The sequence below is a fragment of the Protopterus annectens genome, chromosome 13.part0, assembly GCF_019279795.1.
Source record: "Protopterus annectens isolate FY-2018-M chromosome 13.part0, PAN1.0, whole genome shotgun sequence".
In the NCBI taxonomy this organism is placed as follows: Eukaryota; Metazoa; Chordata; order Ceratodontiformes; family Protopteridae; genus Protopterus; species Protopterus annectens.
Genome location: NC_056747.1, coordinates 725,989,011 through 726,010,336, shown reverse-complemented (window position 1 = coordinate 726,010,336; position 21,326 = coordinate 725,989,011).

Genomic DNA, 21,326 nt, shown 5'->3' with positions numbered 1-21,326 from the left:
ACTGGGATGGAACAAGTGATCAAAGATTTTCTATGTTTATCAGGTCCACAGCAATTCTTTCCATGGCCTTGCATACAAGACTAATCAAACCCATGGGTCTGTAGTTCCTGGATCTGCTGATGGTCCACTTTTGTGTAGAGGGATGACTTTTGCAGTCCTCCATTTCCTAGGAATGAAGCCAGTCTGGAGGCAGTGTCTGAATAGAGATTCTACTGGGCTGACCGGTTATGTTTCAAGCTATTTAGAAGGCACCCAGGGATATTTTCAAGACCCACTGATGAAGTGTTTTTAGTTCTGGAAAGTGCACTGAGGACCTGCTCATTAGTGATAGTTTGGGAGAAATTGTAGAGGGCATTTCCTGGGGGGGTTCTGGGGGTGATAGAGAGGGTGAAATTGGAGCTAACATTTACCAGCCAGCAAATTTGCTAAAACCTCCAGTTCGGTATAGCAAGCTCCATTTACTATTAGTTCAGCACACTGTTGGGTGTTCCCTCTAAGGTTATGTACATGGCTGAAAAATGCCATATGGTTATCCTTGGCCTGGGAGGATATTCTTGCCATAATGTTGGCTTTGGTGAACTTGATTAGTCCCCAAGCTGCTTGTTGAGACCAATGAGGGAGTTTTTTTGTCTTTTGGCCATAGCCCTTCATATTTCTGGAGAGGAATTTTTTGGTTTGTTTGTTGTACAACCTATTTATACTGGGTCCACAAAGGAGGCTTGTTTTTGTAATTTGTCCTAACTTTACTTTCGTTTGATACTGCTGCTTCTAAACATTTATTTACATGCGTGCACAAGGTTTCTGCAAAAAGGTCCACAAGGTCACCATGTTCTGAGTTTCAGGGCTTGGAATTTAGCTATGCCATCCTGCAAGTAGGAAACAATTAACTACGGAAAAGTTCTTAAGGGTTCTGAGGTTTGCTGGGAGTTTAGCCTTTATATTTATCTCAAGGGTGACCATTTTGTGATCTAATCTAAACATTGAGGACATTATACAAGGTGGGGGGTGTAGCATTCCCTTATATTTATGAGTACCAGCTCCAGAATATTTGCTGGAGAATAAGCTGTTCTAAGGCATTTGCACTGACAAAATCCAGGAATCTTTGTTACTTCATGTTAATGGTTGTGAATGTATCCCAGTTTATGGTGTGACAGTTGAAATCATCCACAAATTTGGTGTTGGGTTGAATTGTGAGTGACTCCAGTACATTACATTCAAGTACATGGTAAGGTTATCCTGGGTCATAGATGGGGATGTACACCTAGCAAGCATGCAGTATGAGACATTACCAAAGGTTAGGTGGACATGGAGTAGCTAAAGCATGTCATCATATTTTTGACCAATCTTGAGGTGTGCTAACTTTTTCTGTAGATTGATGCTTCCTCCACCTGATCACTTCTTGTGCAGTAGCTGGTCTAAACATGTGGAAGGCATTATAGCCTTGTACTGCCTGTCTGCCTTCTATGGCTTTAAACCATGTCTCAGTAACGGCACAGATGTCAACACCTTCCAGGATGAGAAGCGCTTCCACATTGTGGAGCTTCGTGTTGAGACTCCTAGCAATGAGAAATAACACTTCTAGCTCATCTTGCACAGAATTTACTATGCTGGAAGGTTTATCAGATTGCCATTGCCTAAAAAAGGGGTGGATAATGTTTTGGCAATATCCGACAGCCTACTAGGGACAGACTCAGACCACCCCTGGCAAATCAGCACAGTCTGTCGATCATGTCCTCCCAAGCAGACAAATATTGGACTCCTTAAAACACCACCCATAACTAAGCCAATTGTTAAAGTCAATCATCTTCCGTTTAGATTGTGGTATCATCCTTGGAGAAGGTAGAATGATGATCAGTGCTAGGCTCATACCTGTCTGGGACACAATCTGAGAGCTCTATCATGTCTTCATATAGTCTAGAGAGGTTTGTCTCAGGTCATTAATACGAACATGGACAATGAGAGAGTCATATTAGTACTTGTGGTTCAATGTCCTGAGAGCATGTGTGATTTAGCCAATCTTTGCCTCCAGCCTGGTTGGGGGGGCATCAGTGTTTCCCACAATAGAGACTTCAATAACCAACATACTGGAATGTGTGGCAGTCTGGCTTAAGAGCCTAGAGCCAGAGACATTGTAAGTTGTGGTTGTCTGTGACCTGAGGAGAGTCTTTGTAGATCATGGTCTGCTATTTAACCTTGTCCTTGACTTCTATATACTGTCATCTGTACACATGGGGTCAGCCACTTCTACGTTGACAAGAAGAGGCCCAGCAATGGTCTAAACCAATTAAAACATACCACAGTGAGTTATGGTCCAGCTCCCCAACCCCATAACGCATCCACAGACTGACTGCACAACCTACCTTCCCTTAGTAAAACTAGCTTCCTCAGAGATCACAAATGTCTGTCAGAAAATGCATTTTGCTAAGTGAAAGTGAATAACTCATGCAGCCTACCTTACCATCTCCATCTTTGTGGCCACTTAACAACAGACTCTCTACGAGAGAGAACATCTGGCACCTCACACATAGGTCACAGTCTACATATGACTGAGGGGAACAGCACAGAGTATACAATCCCCAACTATCACAGAACACAAGACATATCACTCAACTTAAAAATAAACCTCCCATGTAATACGAAAAGGCTATCATCCATGAAACAGCTTCCCTAAAGACAGCACATAAGTTCACTAAACATATTCTTGCCAAAAATCACATCAACCACAGCAAAGCATATATTCCTTGGTACAGTTTCAGAAAGTAGAGTCCCCAGTTATTCTCCACCACCTAAAGTTTAAACTTGGACATGGTTTGCAGAGACAATTACTTATGAAACCACTGTCTGTCTGCTACCCAGTGCAATTTGTTGAGACAAGATATTTAATGTGAAGCCCTATATAGAAACAAGGCTTAACAACATTATTTATCTTTATTAAACAAAACTGAATTTCATTGTGAGACTCTTACATTCTAGCTACTGTCTCGCTCTAGGAATGTAAAGCATGTATTTTGTAGCCCCTAACTTGAAATTATTATAAGTATGCCGACAAAAGTTATAGTTTGCTCTGGTTTATGCACTTACTTTGTTGCTATACTTTTAATGCATATGCAAGTGTTTTGCATTCCTCTTCCAAGAACTGTACTAAGAAATGCACATCAGCTTTGTTTTCATAGTCAACAGTCAATAAACCTTTCATAACATTTTTGGAAAGAAAACGACCAGTTTATCAAATATCTACATTTAACACAAATGCCAGATTGCTGCAGAGAAGGCGTTTACCACTTGCAGTGTTGATAGTCTATGTCCAGTCAGCAACCCAGATAACAGAAGATTAGGTAGGAGGACTAAAGACAGCTCTCCTTTCTGAGGGGAAGCAGACTGAAGACCTTCACCACAAAAGATATGGCCTCCTGAAACCAATATCTAGCCCCAGGTAGTTGATCAGTAACATAAGGATGAGGAAGTGGAACACAATGCATCCACACTGTGCTGAGTATGTATAAATCTACTCCAAGTGCCCATATCCAATGCACTACAAACTAAACAGCTCTATAGACTAGAGGTGGGATTGTTGTTCTTTAGTAATAAGAAAAGTAAATTATCATGGGCCAAGTACAGTAATACACCTGCAGTTTATTATGACGACGAAGTAGTTTGAAGTCACTAGGTACTATTGACAAAAAATTTTGCATACAAATCATTATTTAAACAAAGATATTTTAGATATTTAGATTTTTGGCAACAAATGTAAAAACACCTTGTTCTTACTTTATCTAGTTATGCTGCTTAGGTTATCACCTAATTTTTCTCTTGCCATCACAAAATGTACGCATCTGCCAGTCCCATGCATGGCACATTAAATTTGCATCACCCTTTCTATTCCCAAGACCTTTTCAAGAATGCTGTTGCACTCATCAGTCACCAACTCATTGAAAAAAGTTACTCCTTTTATTCCTTAAGACATTCATTCGAAACTTCAAAACAGAACCCCTCTTGTTCTTGCATTTCTCATTTTCATTTAAATATTTAATCTGTGCGTGACAGAGTCAGTGTGCACCTTTGTGTTACATGTCTCTTGTATGCACACATTGTGTATTTAAATGGGTGGACAGAAAAAGACGTAAGCTGTCTTTTTTCAGTTGCAACCAGGTGGTTCATAACTGTTTAAGATTCTAATTATTTAATATTTTATTAAACTAAACATTTAATTTGGGTTGCTTTTGTTATCACTTGATTATTCTGTTTTTAAAATGTGCAGTTAATTCCCCTAAAGTCACATGCAGCACTACACGAAACCTTTAACAGCAACTAATCTAGTGTGTCCACACATACATGAATACTGTAGGACTGAGTACTGTGCAATGGCTAAAATGTTTTCATAATGTGAAAATAATTAAATAAAAAAAGCTTCTCTTGAGATGAGCAAAGTGCAAAGATATTCACAGAACACTTCTATTCTGATTTATTAAAAAAAAAAAAAAACACTCTGAAAGCATGTCAGATCACTAAAGTAGAAGGGCAAAGAAATTGTGAGAGCAGTACAATGCTAACCTTTCAGTTTTTATCTTCATGAACTAAAATGTTTTTGTACATTTTTCGCATCCACCACCTCTATCAAAAAGAAGGTTAGAAGATATGATGCCTACATCACTGCAAATACCATTTCAAAAATCCAGTACTCAAAATGATTCTGGTTCTGCAAGCAGACCAAGTGTTATCACACAGAAAAGAAATGCCCAAATCCTCAAGTTCTGAGATTTACAGACAACGTAATAACAGTCTTTGCAAGCATGAACCCCCGGTTTAGTACAAGTGGCCCCTAGTCTAGTTTTCAGAGAGCAGATGAGTAGGAAACATTTATTTTAACTGCAGAGTTCCAAGAAAGCCTGTTTACTTAGCTTCTGCCACTGGGTGCCGACCTGCCGATTAAAGCAGATACAAGAAGATAGAAGGGGGCACTAAGGTCTTCTGTCAGACATGTACGTCTCTATACACACAATTTTAGCTACGTTTTTCAATGGAAAAGAAAGAGAATGAAAACAGATCATTTTAAGAACCTCAGAGTCAGAATTTGTTGCAAAATCATCAAATGCACAGAGATTGGAATGTAGAATGTTACAATATTTCAGGCAGTTCTACATTGTTACTTTATGTTTCCAACTGAAAACCAGTATATCAGGTGATGACAGTATACCACAAAAACATTTTTTCTACAGAAAAAAAACTTAACTGTAAGTTAATAACTGTCTGAATAACAGTATTCTCCCTCCAATGTAGAACAGCTAGAACATAAGGAAAGTAATCCACACAAGCAGTTGCAAACGTCTGAAAACAAAGAAATTTAGATTACAATTTATGAACATCAGTGTCAAAAATAAATTCAGAAATGTTATCTCACAATTTTAAATGAAGTTGCACAACAGGAAATGAAACTAACATTTACCATGTATGCACAAGATCTGGAAAAACGACATATAATCTTAATACTTTAACTTTACCAGCAACTTAACATCCCTCAGTGGTGCACAGCACTACTGGAGTTAAAGCCTGGCATGTGGTAGCAGCCATGCTGCTCACAGAGAGCAATGTTTATTTGAAGAGTCATCCAGTCTACAGTACCCTGGAGGTGTTACCTATGGTTTTAAGGACATTCATCCTCCTACTATCTTTCCATAAATTTACACACTGCAATGGTAATGCTAATTTGATGCCAATAGTCACTTCAGAATTTTGTTTAGTATAATTATGTGCCACCAGAAATTAGAATTCTACGCCTATCATAAGGTGACACATATTTTATTGGAGTGGCCAGTAATGTCTTTTTTATACTCTCAGCCTCCCAGTGCTACATCCATCACACCTCACATCTTCACAAATGTTGCCCCTGAGCACTTAATAATGAACACATCATTGTCGGTTCTTTTCCTGTGTTTTTAAGCAAATGTTCCTTTGACTATGCAAGTCTCATATGCATCCATGTTGCAGGTGTTGACGTAAACAGTGAAACATCTTCGGCAGCTGTAAATCATAACATTAATCTGAGTACACCACCTCTCAGACACACTAGCAATCATTTTCATATTAGTCTAGTAATTCGCACTTTCAGGTGCACTGCAATAGAAATGTAGTGCATGGAGCACTGTGTTTACACCCCAAAACTGGAAAAAAAGATAAACCTGTTACACACTATTGTAGCACAAGACTGAGCAAAACAGTGGTTTCAGAGGTGTGCAACAATTATTACACCCCCCCCCCCCCATGCTCTGTGATGGTTGGGTATAAGAGAATGGATGTTTCTTTGGTCTCTGAATATCTTTCCTCTAACGTCCAAGGAAGTTTAAAGACATTAGTCTGTTGACTGAGTTATTTAAATTAGGGCAGCATTTAATAACTGTCCAGGATTTATTCCTTACTGGCTATCTATGCAATAATACAGCTTTAATGGCGTTCAAAGCAGATAAAACTAATTGTGTTTTTTTTTTCTTTTGTCACTGATACTACATGGAGTTGAAAAGACTCCATGTACTACAAAGACTTGTAATCAGTCTCACCAATCATAACCCATTATTATGTGTTTTTGAAGTGAATCTCTTGGCATCCATGTCTTGAACACATAACATTGTCATCATAACCCTCTATATTAACCATTATTCTTTTAATGTAAATGTAGCCAGAGATGGTTTACATTAGATACAATAGCTTAATAGAACTTTCAAAAGTACTTGTGAAAGGCTCATTTTTATGTATTTCCATTTGACAAGCGTGACAGGTAATTCCTTTGCTCATAATATTATTTGGAGATGGGTTCTTCAATTGCATGTCTTATCAGTCAGTGACGGGGACCATACAAAACTGAAGGAAGGGTGTGAAAAAGGGACATTAAGATGTTAACCTCAGATATACTGTAATGGAGTTATTAACTATTACATTTTCAACGCACAGACAGTATAGCAGTACTTTATGCAAAGCTAGAGTAAGGCTTGCTGCCGAAGCAAGTACAGCAGCAGACCATATTCAGGACAAGTAATATGTATAATCATGTGAAATAAAGTGAAATATTCTAGTTGCCTATATGTATCTATTACTCCTCACTACTGGATGTCAGAGAATAGATCTTGTAAAAACATCACGGCTATAATGCTGTATCTTATTCTCCATGAACACTGTGTATGTATGTAATGCATACTATATATATATATATATATATATATATATATATATATATATATATATATATATGTGTGTGTATATATATATATATATATATATATATATATATATATATATATATACATACACACACACACACACACACGTGCGCATTCATGTATACATTTGCTTGAAACAATTAATACATTCTCAAGATGCTATATCGATGGTCCCAATGCTTAATTTTATCAGGCTGACAGTATAGCATTCAACCACACACAGACTAGCATCTCAGAACAAACAATGGGTTCCACAGTATAACATCCACACAGCAACATTAAACTAAAGAACATATGTAATCTAGTAAAATAAAGTAAAATATTCCTGTTGCCTGTAGTTGTTACTATTTCTGACGATCATGCCTCAGGAAACGGCAAATGTTAAACCAGCAAGACTATGGTTTCCTCAGTCTCTCTTACAAGCATGCATACACGTATGTGATAGAATTAATACAGCCTCCAGATTCTATAGGCTCACAGGCAAGTACTTGTCAAGTTAGTCTATTGATCATTAAAAGCCTAGCCAGTAATCCATACACAAAAGTTCCCTCCGACCTTAAGGACAGCAATAAAAGATTGACCAGGAGAGAATTTCATGGAGCTCATCCAATTATCTAGGTTTACCCTGCAGGTGAAAGAGGTACTACAGTTTGTTTTGTGAAGGAACATAAAGTCAAAGAGAGCAAAAAACTTCATGGCTTGAAAGGCTAGACAGATCCCAGCTAAGAAGTCTGTAAGAAGCTAAGTACAGACAGAGGGATGACTGTCTGTCCTGTTGGCTGAAATATGTGAAGCTAGTGATATTTTTAGTTAGGAACTTCTGAGGTCTTTCACATTAAGTGATATGTTTAGACAAATACATGACAAACAGGACATTATATTCAATAATGAGTCTAATGAAGTACAAGTAAAGGGGAACCAAGACTTAAATGGATCTAGAGAAGATGACTTTGAAAATTAGATGAGCTGGATAGAAAGCTTTCTGAACTACTGCAGAGATGTGACCAAAAGGAAGAGGTGTGTTGAAATGTAAATGTGAAAGCAAATTCATTGTCATATTATTTACTTTCCAGATAGTTAAAAGTGCAAATCTGTTTCTAGCTACTATTAAGTGACATGCATAAGATCATTAATACTCAAAGAAAAATGCTTTCCTCATGCCAGTACATATTTTGATGATATCTGGTGCTACACTTTTCACAGATAAAGAAACACAGCATTTAACAACGCAAAGACCAGCATCACAAAGCAATAAAGGTAAAATGTTTACACATGATTCAAAGAACGAAATGATCATAGGGAAACAATAGGCCGTATTTTGATCTCGATTTAAAAAAAATCAAATTACACTGATTTCACTAGTAAGTCTTCCCCTTCCCACTTAAATTAACACCAACCCATTCCTACTCCTATTCATAGGATCATAGGTAGGTACTAGGCTATTAGCCCTAGGGCCTATATAAGCCTAGCCAAAAAGGTACCCTGGCTTTCACCACCCAAGAAAATTATTTTCCTGTGCCCCTGTCGAGCAGAGCCACAGAAGTGATCCCTGAGGTGAATTTCCTATTTCCCATCCAATCATCAAGACTTTTCTTGAAGAGTGCTAATGAGGAGCACTGTTTGACATAGACAGGTAGTCTGTTCCAGAATATGGGAAGTCTCTGCGACAGTAATCTATCCCACCAGCATGTTTTGTTTATTGTGGTGACAAGTTTTTAGGTTCCTAGAGCGTGTAGCTCGGAGGGATTGGGATTTCTTTAAGTGGAGCATGTCCAACAACTCTGGGTTTGACATAGCTTTGTATGTTAGGCAGAGATCGCCTCTGAGTAGGTGATATGCAACAGAGTACAGCTGGAGTTTTTAGAGACGGTCTGCATAGGGCATCTGTTTGAGGCCAGTAATCCTCATTGTGAGTTATTTCTGTGGCCTTTCCAGTTGTTGTAGATGTCTTGTGAGGTACATACCAAAAGGGGCATTGTACTCTTATAATGGGTCTAATGAGTGATGAGTAGAGGGGAACAATGACCTCTTTTTTTCTGGATGAGAAACCTTTTGTGATGAGGTGAGCCACGTAGAAGGATTTCCTGACCACTGTGGCGATGTGATTATCAAAGGAGAGACTACTGCCCACCTGTGTCCCAAGGTCTCTTATCACACTTTCGGCGTTAAGTAGACTACCACTTATGTGGTAGTTCATGGGTACAGAGTTTTTACCAAAGGGGATGATGATACACTTTTTGGCACTGAGCTTCAGGCCATGGCTTTGACACCAGACATCTGTCTCAGTGAGGCCCTTTTGTAGTATGGCCACATCGTTAGGGGTTTCAATTATGGCTCTTAGTTTGCAGTCATCTGCAAACTTTGTTAGCCAAAGACCTTCTGTGTTAGCCTGTACTTCAGAGAAGTAGATACCAAACAGGAGAGGACCCAGGACTGAACCCCTGTGGTACTCTACTTGTCACTGGTCTGAAGTCGGATTTGGAGTCTGCTACTTTCACAGTGTGGGTTCTGTCCGTGAGCCAGTTGGCAACCCATCTTGTGAGATAGGGATTTATACCTAGTTTGGTGAGCTTATCTATAATTCCAGAGTGGGGGATGGTGTCGAAAGCCTTGGCGAGATCTAGATAAACTGTGTGAACCACCTTAAACTCATCTATGGCTTTCGTGATCGCTTCAAAGTAGTCAATCAGGTTTAGGAGACATGATCTGCCTTTTACAAACCCGAACTGGGTAGGGTCCAGAGTTTAGAGATTACCAATGTCTTTGTTTATGAGTTCCATGATGATACGTTCCATGACCTTGCAGACCAGGCTTGTCAGGCTAATGGGGCGGCAGTTCCCGGGGTCCGTTGTGGCTCCCCCTTTGTGGAGTGGGATAACCGTTGTGGTGCACCATTCAGTGGGCACAAAGCCTGAGGTGACGCTATGATTGAACATGGTACTTAGGTAGGGTGCCAGTTCCTTCTGTAGTTCATGTAGAATGCAGCCTGGGATATTGTCAGATCCCATGGATGCTGTGTTCTTGGCTTTAGAGAGTGTGTTTTTTATATGTGCAGCCATGATTACAGGAACTTTGCATTCTTCCGGTATAGAGACGGGCCCCTCTAGGGGGTGAGAGGGGGGTAAAGTTAGGACTGAACCTATCTGCAAGGATGCTGGCAATATCAGTTGGTTCTGTATATTTAGTGCCATTGTGCTGTAACTCAGAGCAGATCTGAGTGTTGCCATTGAGATTCTTGACATAGCTATAGAATGCTTTGTGGTTGTCTTTAGAGTCAGTGGCAATTTTGTTTTCGTAACTAGCTTTGGAGGATTTTGAGGGATCACAGCTTCTTACTGAAGTCGACCAGGGACTTCCTCCAGTCATGGGATTTTACTCTTTTTTTGCAACAGTTTCGTTCTTCTACTATAGAGTTTGTTTATGGCAGAGGACCACCAGATTGGCTTCCTTTTTTTGGAGGATAGTATCTTGGTTCTATTAGAGATAGCATGATCCATGCACTCGTGTAAGTGCTTATAAAGTGCATTTGTGTAGGATTCAGCAGTCGTACCTCTATTGTCCGTCTGCATGGGTGTCATGAAGTTTGCCACTTTTGTCTTGAGAAGTATAAAGTTGGCTTTGGAGAAGTTTTTATGGTGGTTTCCCTAAATGGGGAGGAGGCAGGATGTCTAGGGTGATTAGCTTATGGTCGGATCTGACCAACGAGGAACTGACTTCTGGTGTGGAACACCGGTTGCCCATGTTGGTAATGATCAGATCTAGGATATTGCTGCTCCTGGTGGGGGTGTGAATAAGTTGATCCAAGGCGTTGGAATTTATGAATTCCAGAAAACGTTGAGCAAAAGAGTTGGTACATGAGTAGTTTTCCCAGTTAATGGTGGGGTAGTTGAAATCGTCCATTATTAGGGTGTTCGGTTGTACCCTAATACTTTCCAGTGTATCAAGAAATGAGGAGTGGGAATCCTGGGGCATGGTGGTGGGGGGGGGGTCTGTAGCAAACTACAATTTGGATTGCGGTCTTGCTCAGGGTTAGTTGCACTTGGATAATCTCGGATGCATTATGCTGTGCAACTAGCCTGGAGGTGTGGATGTCATTAATGAATATGGACACACTTCCACCTTTAGTGCTTCATTCCTGGTTAGGTGGCCGAAAGGTGTGGTATGAATTATAGCCTGGTAATGCAGGGGTGCTCTCTGGAGCTTTGAACCAGGTCTCTGTCACTGCACAGATGTCGATGTTCTCCATTTTAAGGAGTGCCTTGAGTGAGTGCATTTTGAGGTTTAGACTTCTAGCACGGAGTAGCATTGCCCTCAGATTTTGCTTGCTTGTACCTGTTATGGTGGTGAATTTGTCATTTGAACCTTGCCTAAAAAAAGGCACTATAGGGGTGGCAAGAGCCTTAGCCAGTATCCCAAGGGCGACAGGTGCAGGCCATCTCTGGCAACGCATCGTGGTCTGTCGATCATGTCGTCCCAGGACAAATACTGGATCCCCTTAGAATGACACCAGAAGCTTAGCCAATTGTTGAAGTCAATCATTTTGTCCTTGTACTGTGGTATCATTCTGGGTGATGGCTGGATGCTACTCAGGGCTAGGGTCATACCTGCCTGGGCTACAAGATCGGACAGCTCCTCCACGTCTCTTTTCATGTAGTCCAGGGAGGTACATCTTAGGTCATTCACACCAACATGGACAATGACAGTGTCATATTTGTACTTGTTGTGGAGTGACCTGAGTGCGTACATTATGTGGCGGATCCTGGCACCTGACAGGCAGCTGACAGTAACATCTTCCTTGTTTAGCCTGGTGAGTGGAACATCAGTGTGCCTAACTATAGTGTCACCTATGACTAGAGTGTTGAGTACGTTGTTATGTCTTATGGGCTGTGGCTGAGTGGCACACTGAGTTTGTGGGCTATGTGTCATTTGGGTTGTGTTGGGGGGGGGGGCGGAGTTTGCTTGCGTTTCTGCTTTGGTGGTCCCTGATGCTTGGGCAGGTTTTTATTGAGAGCCTCTGCGAATGTAGGTGTGTGTTTTGTGTTTCTATGTGTGTGTTTTGGTGGTGTAGGTTTTGAGGGACTATGTGATGAGTGTGGTGTGGTGCAAGTGTTCACCTTCTCCTCTTGACTGTCTAGTCCAGTCTTGGGTGAAGAGAGCTTTGCTTCCAGTTTGGCTATATAAGTGCATCTCTCACAGGTTGTAGTGTTGGGTGGTAGGAGGAGAGGGTTTTCTGTGTACATGAGGCAATTGCTGCATTGCCGCAAGATGCCCAGATTCATCAGGTAGACAGGAGAAATCACTGGGTGCTGACCCTTAGACATGTCTTGATAGGTGCTTATTTATTAAGTACTAAAACTGCTTTCTTCTAGACAAGTGAGGAAAGTTGAGTGCTGTAGTAATTTGCAGCTTATTTAGTGCTTACAACGAGTTCTGAACAAGTGCTGAGTTCAAAGAAACAGATTTAAGTGCTGAAACTAGAAAACTGGCTAGTTCTAAGAAACAAAATTAAGCTAGAAGGCTTTGGGGCTCAGAAGCCTACAAACAGTCTAGACCACTTGCAGGAAAGGCAGGAAACAAGCTTAATTTTTTTTTCTTTCCCAGACGCTCTCTTTGTACACAGTAGGAATGCCTGAAATCAGAATATGATCTCACCGCACTCAGTTGAGTGAGCAAATGAGATGGGCCCAGGAGTATCCAAACACAAATTTACAAGAGGGGCAGGCAGTTTCAAAGCCACCAAGATTAACACCAAAACAAAACCAGGGAGGGTGGGTAGGTAACTAACTGAAAAAAACACAGTCAAAACTTCCAGTTCAGTTAATATTCAATGCAACACAAATAAATCAATTAAAATACTGTATTATTTGAAAAAAGTGCAGATAAAAGGTACTCAAATTCTCTTATACGTCTAGTTGAATAAAGCTAGATCTTAGCCAGCCAAAGCTCGGGTTTTAAGCAGAAAATATTCCAAAATGTACCAGTTAAATAGGCAGTAACAGAATATCAAAGAATGAGACTACCCCCAACTGCAATTACTGTCTACGCAGGAATTCTACCAGGCAATAAAATCTAGCAAGCATTAACTGAAAAAACAGAGTCAAAACTTCCAGCTCAGTTAATATTCAATGCAACACAAATAAATCAATTAAAATGCTGTAATCTATATGCAAGACAACATTTTCTGTCTTTTAGTGTCCACGTTTCAGGACTTGTATAGACAGAGATCTAGATAAGCTGTGTACCAACAGTCAAAACCTCCAGCACTTGAAGGTATATTCAATAAATATTCATGAATGTGATCTGAGCAAGATAAATGAGCAAGATTTAATAGTTGATGAAAAAAGCCACAGCCGAAAATACGGAACCACCAATTTTAATACTTATTTAAACACTAAAAATACGTTTTTCGTCCCACTTTCATGTAGGACTTCTTCAGAAAACACACAATGATAAAATTCAAACACTTGCATTTATACAAAACTGCTTTAAAACAGTTTAAAAAGTGCACCAAACATCCATTATGAAATCCCGTTCCTTTTAAAGGAACATGCCGCTAAAAACCTTGAAAGACTTTACTAATTTCCCATGTAAATGTGTATATATCATTAAACCCTATTTATAGCCATCATGTCTACATAGTATGTATATAAAATATATACATATATAAAATATATATATATATATATATATATATATATATACACATTATTTCACTCTCATCTTATACATGCATCTATCCACACTTATACATAACGGGCCATACTGCAGAGACCGATAACATCTAACCCGATAACTTTTAGATATCTTATCCCGTATATAAGTCACTACTTCTTATGAAACCAATCTTATACCACCAAAATCCAACATTTATTGTCAATATGTTCCACTTTATATATATAAAAATATATATATATACACATTATTTCACTCTCATCTTATACATGCATCTATCCACACTTATACATAACGGGCCATACTGCAGAGACCGATAACATCTAACCCGATAACTTTTAGATATCTTATCCCGTATATAAGTCACTACTTCTTATGAAACCAATCTTATACCACCAAAATCCAATATTTATTGTCAATATGTTCCACTTTAACCTAACTTTAATGTACTAACTTGATTATATTAACTCAACCCATGTTGTTTTCCATAGAATCATTTTATCTTTCCAAACTTTTCAACCTCAATAGGTACATTATAGAGCATTTGTCATTCAATCCTGGATTCACAAATGCAGTGAGCCTTATCTGCCACATTAACTCAATTTTTTCCAATAGTAAATTATGTGGCCCCCCCTCTTTCATCTTGTTGAACCTGCTGGATCACCTTAAATTTAAATTTCTGGTCCGGATGGGTTGCTACATGCATTGCCAAGGCATTGTCCTCCCTTTTCTGTTTTATACTCCTCTGTTGTTCAACTATTCTATCTTTTAATCTTCTATCTGTTTTTCCTATATAAAAGGAAGGGCATGCTTGGCATTCTGCCACGTAAACTACTCCTCTAGTATTACAATTGAATCTACCCTTTAATATAATTTGGAAGCCATTAACCATTATATTGCTTCCTTCCTCTATTATATAACAATGTGGACAACAACCACATTGTTTCATGCCCAAACCTCGATAGGTGGTAATTATATGTTTTTGAAACATTTCTTTATAACTCCTACCCTTTCTCTAGACCATTTTGGGCATGAATTTAAACTCTAGGCCCAACTCCATGTCATCTTTTAATAATGACCAATTTTTATACATAATTTCCTTTATATCCACATGATTAGATGAAAAACTCATAACACAGGCTAAATTGAATTGGTTCCGGGAAAACTCCGAGTTTCGGTCAGGATTCCACACCGTACGGTGCTCCTCCTGACCTACCCTAATATCTGCCTTGATCCCAAGTATGGGTTCATAAATACTGTTCATTCTCTTCAAGGCTACTTCCTGTATGAGTTCCTCTATCATTTTCAAAGGATAAGCCCTATTTAGAAACATTCCCTTTAACTTCAAACATTCCTCATTAAATTTCTCATTAGTTGATATCATTCTTGCAGCCCTAACTAATTGGTCTTTCAAGACCAAACGTTTTTGATGTATAGGGTGGGCGCTTGAGAAATGTAGAAATTTATTTGAATATGTTGGCTTTCTATACAATGTAGCTTCATATCGCTTGTCTTCAGAATTTTTTTATCACTTCAACATCTAAAAATACCATAGACTTCATATGGAAAGAATGGGTAAGTTGTAAAAATTCAGTTGTACTATTCATCATGGTAACCAAATCTACGGCTGTATGTAACGGCCCTTCTATGACCAAAAAGATGTTGTCAATAAATCTCCCATAGTATATGACCACATCCTTAAATAGATCATTGACAAAAATATATGTACTTTCCCAAAGAGAGAGTACCAAATTAGCATAGCTAGAACCACAGGGTGAGACCATAGCTACTCCCTCCTTCTGTTTATAATATTGTTTATTGAACAATATGAAATTGTAAGATAATATTATATCTAACATCTCTTGTATTAAAGTGATCTCAGCTTGAGGAGCATTCTTACATTGCATTCTAGCTACTACCCATTCTATTCCCAGTTGCTGAGGGATACTAGTGTATAATTCTTTAATGTCTATTGTCACAAAATTAAACTGTTCTTTATACGGTAGGTTATTCAAACTAGAAAGAAATGCCCAAGAATCCTTCAGGATCCATCGCTCCTGTGTTACATATTTCTTCAAAACAGAATCTACAAATTTCGCACATGCATAAGTTGCCGAATTTCTACCATCTACTATGGGCCTAAGGGGTAGGTTCTGAAGGCTCTTATGTATCTTGGGCACTCCAAACATATATGGTGTTCGAGGAGCCAGGATAGTTAAATAATTAAATGCATGTAACTCTATCCTTGCCTCAATAAACAACTCATCAAAAAAGCTTTTGATGAATTGATTGGCTTTATTATATTCATTTAATGAGGCTACCGTATAAGCTTGACCTTGTAATATGTCACTAATACGGTTTTCATAACCTGGCAAGTCCATAAACACCAAACCCCCACCTTTAACAGGATTCATAATGCTGATATTTGCAGACATTAAACATTCTAATTCATCCCTTTCTTCCTGATTCAAATTATACACATAACTGAATCTACTTTTACTTAATTTCCATAGACCCAATTCACAAAATTTTTCAAACATAACGGGTGAACTCCGCAAAGGTGGATTATAACAACTGGGAACTTTAAATTCAGAATTATTCCATGGTTGATTACCCAATAACAATTTCAGATTTAGTTTTCTTACGAAGAGTTTCAAGTCACAAATTGTCTCTGCTAAATTCATTTTACATGATGGAACAAAAGTTAAACCATTAGATAGGGTATCCGCCATGTGTTCTGAGACCTGGAACGAGGAATAATTATATATTGTGAAATCCCCTTTTCTATTTTTGATCAATCTTGGTAAGTCATTCCCACTTTGCTTATCTATCATCTCCTGTTGTTTTGATTCTTCTTCTTGTTCCATTGCTTCCTCTGATTCCTCTTCGGAAAACCCTGATTATTGTTATCCGACCTACCATTGTTTCTTGAGACCCCCATTTCTACGTTATTACATTCCTTTATCCTCTCACTTCTCCTCACTTGATCGTTAACAGATTCATCATTGCAAGTTTGTTGTAAAGAAGGAAAAGACAGCTGTGTTACACTACTATACGTAACTCTATTATGTGTGTTATCATCCACCTGAAAATGATGCCTTGTTTGCTCCAATTGCATACTAGGTCTTGTCTGAGATGGTGGAGGTGGGGGATAGGCTGTTCCTTCATTATATTGCAACCTATCTCTATCCAATTTCTTTATTTTAATGTGCCTCATTTTTTCTATATGTTTCTCTATACTTTGAAAACACCTTAAGTACTCATATTTGTATCTTAAGAAGTCACTATGTTGTCTTATGGTTGCATCTGTTTTTTCATTATTAACTCCCAATTCTTTAGACATATTGGTGTAATGTCTAATCATTGTTTGCATAAGCTGTAAACCTTGCTGGTTAAAGGTTTTGATCAGGTCCTTGTGGAATTCAGAACCTGCTATCAACCCCGTAGGGTAATGCCAAGTTCTCAGTCCCTTTGGGACTATATCTGCCGTGATACATTCCTGAAAATACTCTATTTCAAGATTAAGCTTTTTGTATTTTAACATATTAACATCAAGGTCACTGAGCAGGTTTGATAAACCCAGACTGTCATCCTGCTCCACTGATGAATCTTTATTCAAGAATCCCGATCTATTCAGCCCCGCCGGTGTAACTAACCAGTCTTTTAAATTGGGAATTTGAGTTTCCTCTCTTAAAGATGCTAGACCAACAATACCTCGCTCTCGCATATTAGCTGCCGATAACACAGGCACCACATCCCTGATGTTCATATTTGACGCACCATGCAAAGGAACACTATTATTTCCCTTTAAATTTACGACTGACATCGACTGTGCCTCAGCATTTGGCCCAAACGATTGTGGCCGTTGTGCAAAATTAGCAGCATTCACACTCATTACAGTACCTGTTTGTACATTATGCCCTTGAAGTTGGAACACTGTGCCTTGCGACTGACCCGGTAACTGGCCCGGTTGCTGAATATCGGATAAAACCATTCGGTCCTGCTGCCTCGCTTGGATAGAAGAAATTTGATCCAGTCTTTCATTCATTGTCTCTACCTTTTGAGACAATAAGGCAATAAGTTGCGTTAATTTATCAACTCCGTCTACGTCTGTACTGACTACCTTCAATATCTCCGGCGTTCCCTCAAACGAATCCTCAGCCATGGTTTTACAAACAAACTCCAAAAACCACTTGTAATTTCTCAAACTGATGAAAAAAGCCACAGCCGAAAATACGGAACCACAGATTTTAATACTTATTTAAACGCTAAAAATAAAAATACGTTTTTCGTCCCACTTTCGTGTAGGACTTCTTCAGAAAACACACAATGATAAAATTTAAACACTTGCATTTATACAAAACTGTTTAAAAACGGTTTAAAAAGCGCGCCAAACATCCATTATTCTCTTATACGTCCAGTTGAATACAGCTAGTTCTTAGCCGGCCAAAGCTCAGGTCAAAACTCTTCATCCTCTTCTACTTATCCATTACTTCATATATTTTTCTAAAATACTGTACTTAATCTATTCGTATACCACGGTGGTACGGCGGTAGCATTGTTATCTCACAGCAAGAGGCTCTCCCGTTCGATTCTCGGCTTGGCTTGGGAGTGCCTTCTGTTTGGAGTCTGCATGTTCTCCCCGTGGTTGGGTAGCGTTCGAATGACATGCTTGCGTAAATGGGCGTGCCTTCGTTGAAGGTTGGGCATCGAGCTGGCACCTTGGCGTTTTGTAAAAATCTACTGCCAATCATTAGTGGACCGGAGTTCCGCTGTGGCGACCCCATACCGGTAAAAAGCCAAAAGACAAACAGCAACAACAACTGTACTTAATCTATTCTGCCTCTTCTAACCATCCTTTCACCTATCTGTAGCTATAAGATAGATAATGTGCAAGTAAACCTGTCAGTCCTCAATATACAGTCCAAATACTCGTTTTATCTTACTGATGCTGAATCTTAATTGTATTTGCTAACTCTTGTTCTATATTATACGATTACACAGCTAATGGAAGGTGAAACTTAATTGTAATTGCTAGCTTCCATTTCTTTATCTACTCACATAATTTTTTTATATATTTGGTGCTTTTCTCCCCAGGCCTCCGCTGACAATGGGCTTCTGCCCAGTTGAACATTTCCCAGTCAACAAATGTCAAATAAATAAATAACGTCTTTCCACTGCGAAATTCCAGATGACAGACTCAGACTGCTGAGTCCAGAAACACAGGAAAAAAAAGACAGAAAATACAAATGCGCAAATATTGTACATCTCTCTTCTCCCTTAAACTTTTTATTTGCAAGGATACAAGCCTTCCTGCACTCCAGATGCAGGGGGCAATTCCATCACACCCCAAGAACTTGGGTATAACAACACGGAGATCACCAAACCTCAGAGAAAAGGGAATATTCCGAGAAATGACAATCTATATGCAAGACCACATTTTCTGTCTTTTAGTGTCCACATTTCAGGACTTACAGATATATATATATATATATCGACAGAGAGAGTTTACTAACTGTCAAAACCTCCAGCACTTAAAGGTATATTCAGTAAATATTCATGAATGGGATCTAAGCAGGATAAATAAGCAAGATTTAATAGTAGCAATATGGCAGAAAGTAAAAAAACAGTTTTGCCCGATGGCATCATTGGTGCATGGAACGGAAGTGGCTATAATTTTACAGTTAAAGCCTTCAATTAAAGATAGAGCCTATAACTAAAATAAATAATGAAACATTATAAATTAATGACATAAATGTTCAACTGAAAAATACTTCTAAATATAATTCAAGCAAAAAAACATAATATAGGAGAAAAGATGTATATATCCCAAAACAAACCTGAATAACACTTATATTTGGAATGCTCGTTAACTCCTAGTTTAAACAATGCCCTTAAATTTACTATCCAAATCTTTTCTGTGACAAGATTTTGTGTTTATGCAAACCCTCCCTCTCTCTCTCTCTCTCTCTATATATATATATATATATATATATATGTGTGTATAAAATTTACTATTAGATTTCTGAAACTGCTTTGGTTGACCAGCATGTGATCAAAAAGGCAGTTTTCAAGAGGCCAGAATGCCAAACCAGAAAACACTGACTACACTACAGTGAATGTGCAGTGTAGTTCGATTTTCTGAGTTCAGCATTATTTATGGAGATCGCAGTTCAGTGAGGGACATCTCCTGACTGTGGTGTGATCTCGGAGGTGGAATATATAATATGCAGGAGGCATAGTCCCCCAAATGGAGGGTGCAGGGGGTTCGCCCTCCTGTAAAATACATGTACCGTTGACTATGGAAAGTCATGGTACGGTAAGCAGCATAGAATGGGTGACTGACGTCACCTACTGTATGCATAATACATCGAACTCTGGAAGTCGATGAATCCCATTTCAAGTTTACTGCCTATTTGGTGGTATGAATCTATCTTTCAGGGTCGACGTTTTGACCAGTTCACTGAAGCAATTTCAGGAATGTAATACTAAACTATATATATATATATGTATATGTATATATATATATATATATATATACATATATATATATATATGTATATATATATATATATATATATATATATATATATATATATATATATATATATACACACACACACACACACACACACACACACAGTTATTTATATGTTTTTACGGGGGGGGGGGGCAAGCTCTGCAAATTATATGTATCAAAAATAAGACTGCACCACACTGAGGAAAAAGGTAAATTTCCCAATCCTCACTGTACTGCAATGTCCATTCAAAAGCTTTGAGTTTTCTGAAATTCAATCATAGGTCTGTAGGGAATGTGTGCGGTAGTTACGGACCTTAGGGTTAGGGAGGGGTTAAGGAGAGTGCATAGATAGTTGGGTTTGTGGGGTCTAGTGTAGTGTTGGAGGTGGGGTTTTGGTGCTTTAGTTTAGGTTAGAAGTAGGGTTTGGTTAGTGTATGTATGTGGTTTATTTATTTTGTTTAGGTAGGTAGTATGTAGCGGGTGGTGGGGTTGGCAGACTATGACAGTTCAAAATTTTATTTTTCGAGGTTTAGTGCGTTCGGGATTTTCGCGGTTCGCGGTATAGGAGTCGATGATTTGGTATTCGCACATAGGGTTTTTCGTTTTGTTAATATAGACCCATATATATATATATATATATATATATATATATATATTATACATACATACACACAATCTATATCTATATGCGTGTGTGTGTATATATATATATATATATATATATATATATATATACACACACACACACACACACACACACACACACACATGGGTTCCTACTAGATGACCTAAGACGCATTCAATCGAATGCGTCTTGGTCAAACTTAAAACAACGGAAAGGCAAAATAGCGAAGCGGCTTTTAAGTGAATTTCCCCGGGAAGGGAGAGAGGCCGAGGCAGGGGGAAGTTTCAGAGAAATTAAAAAA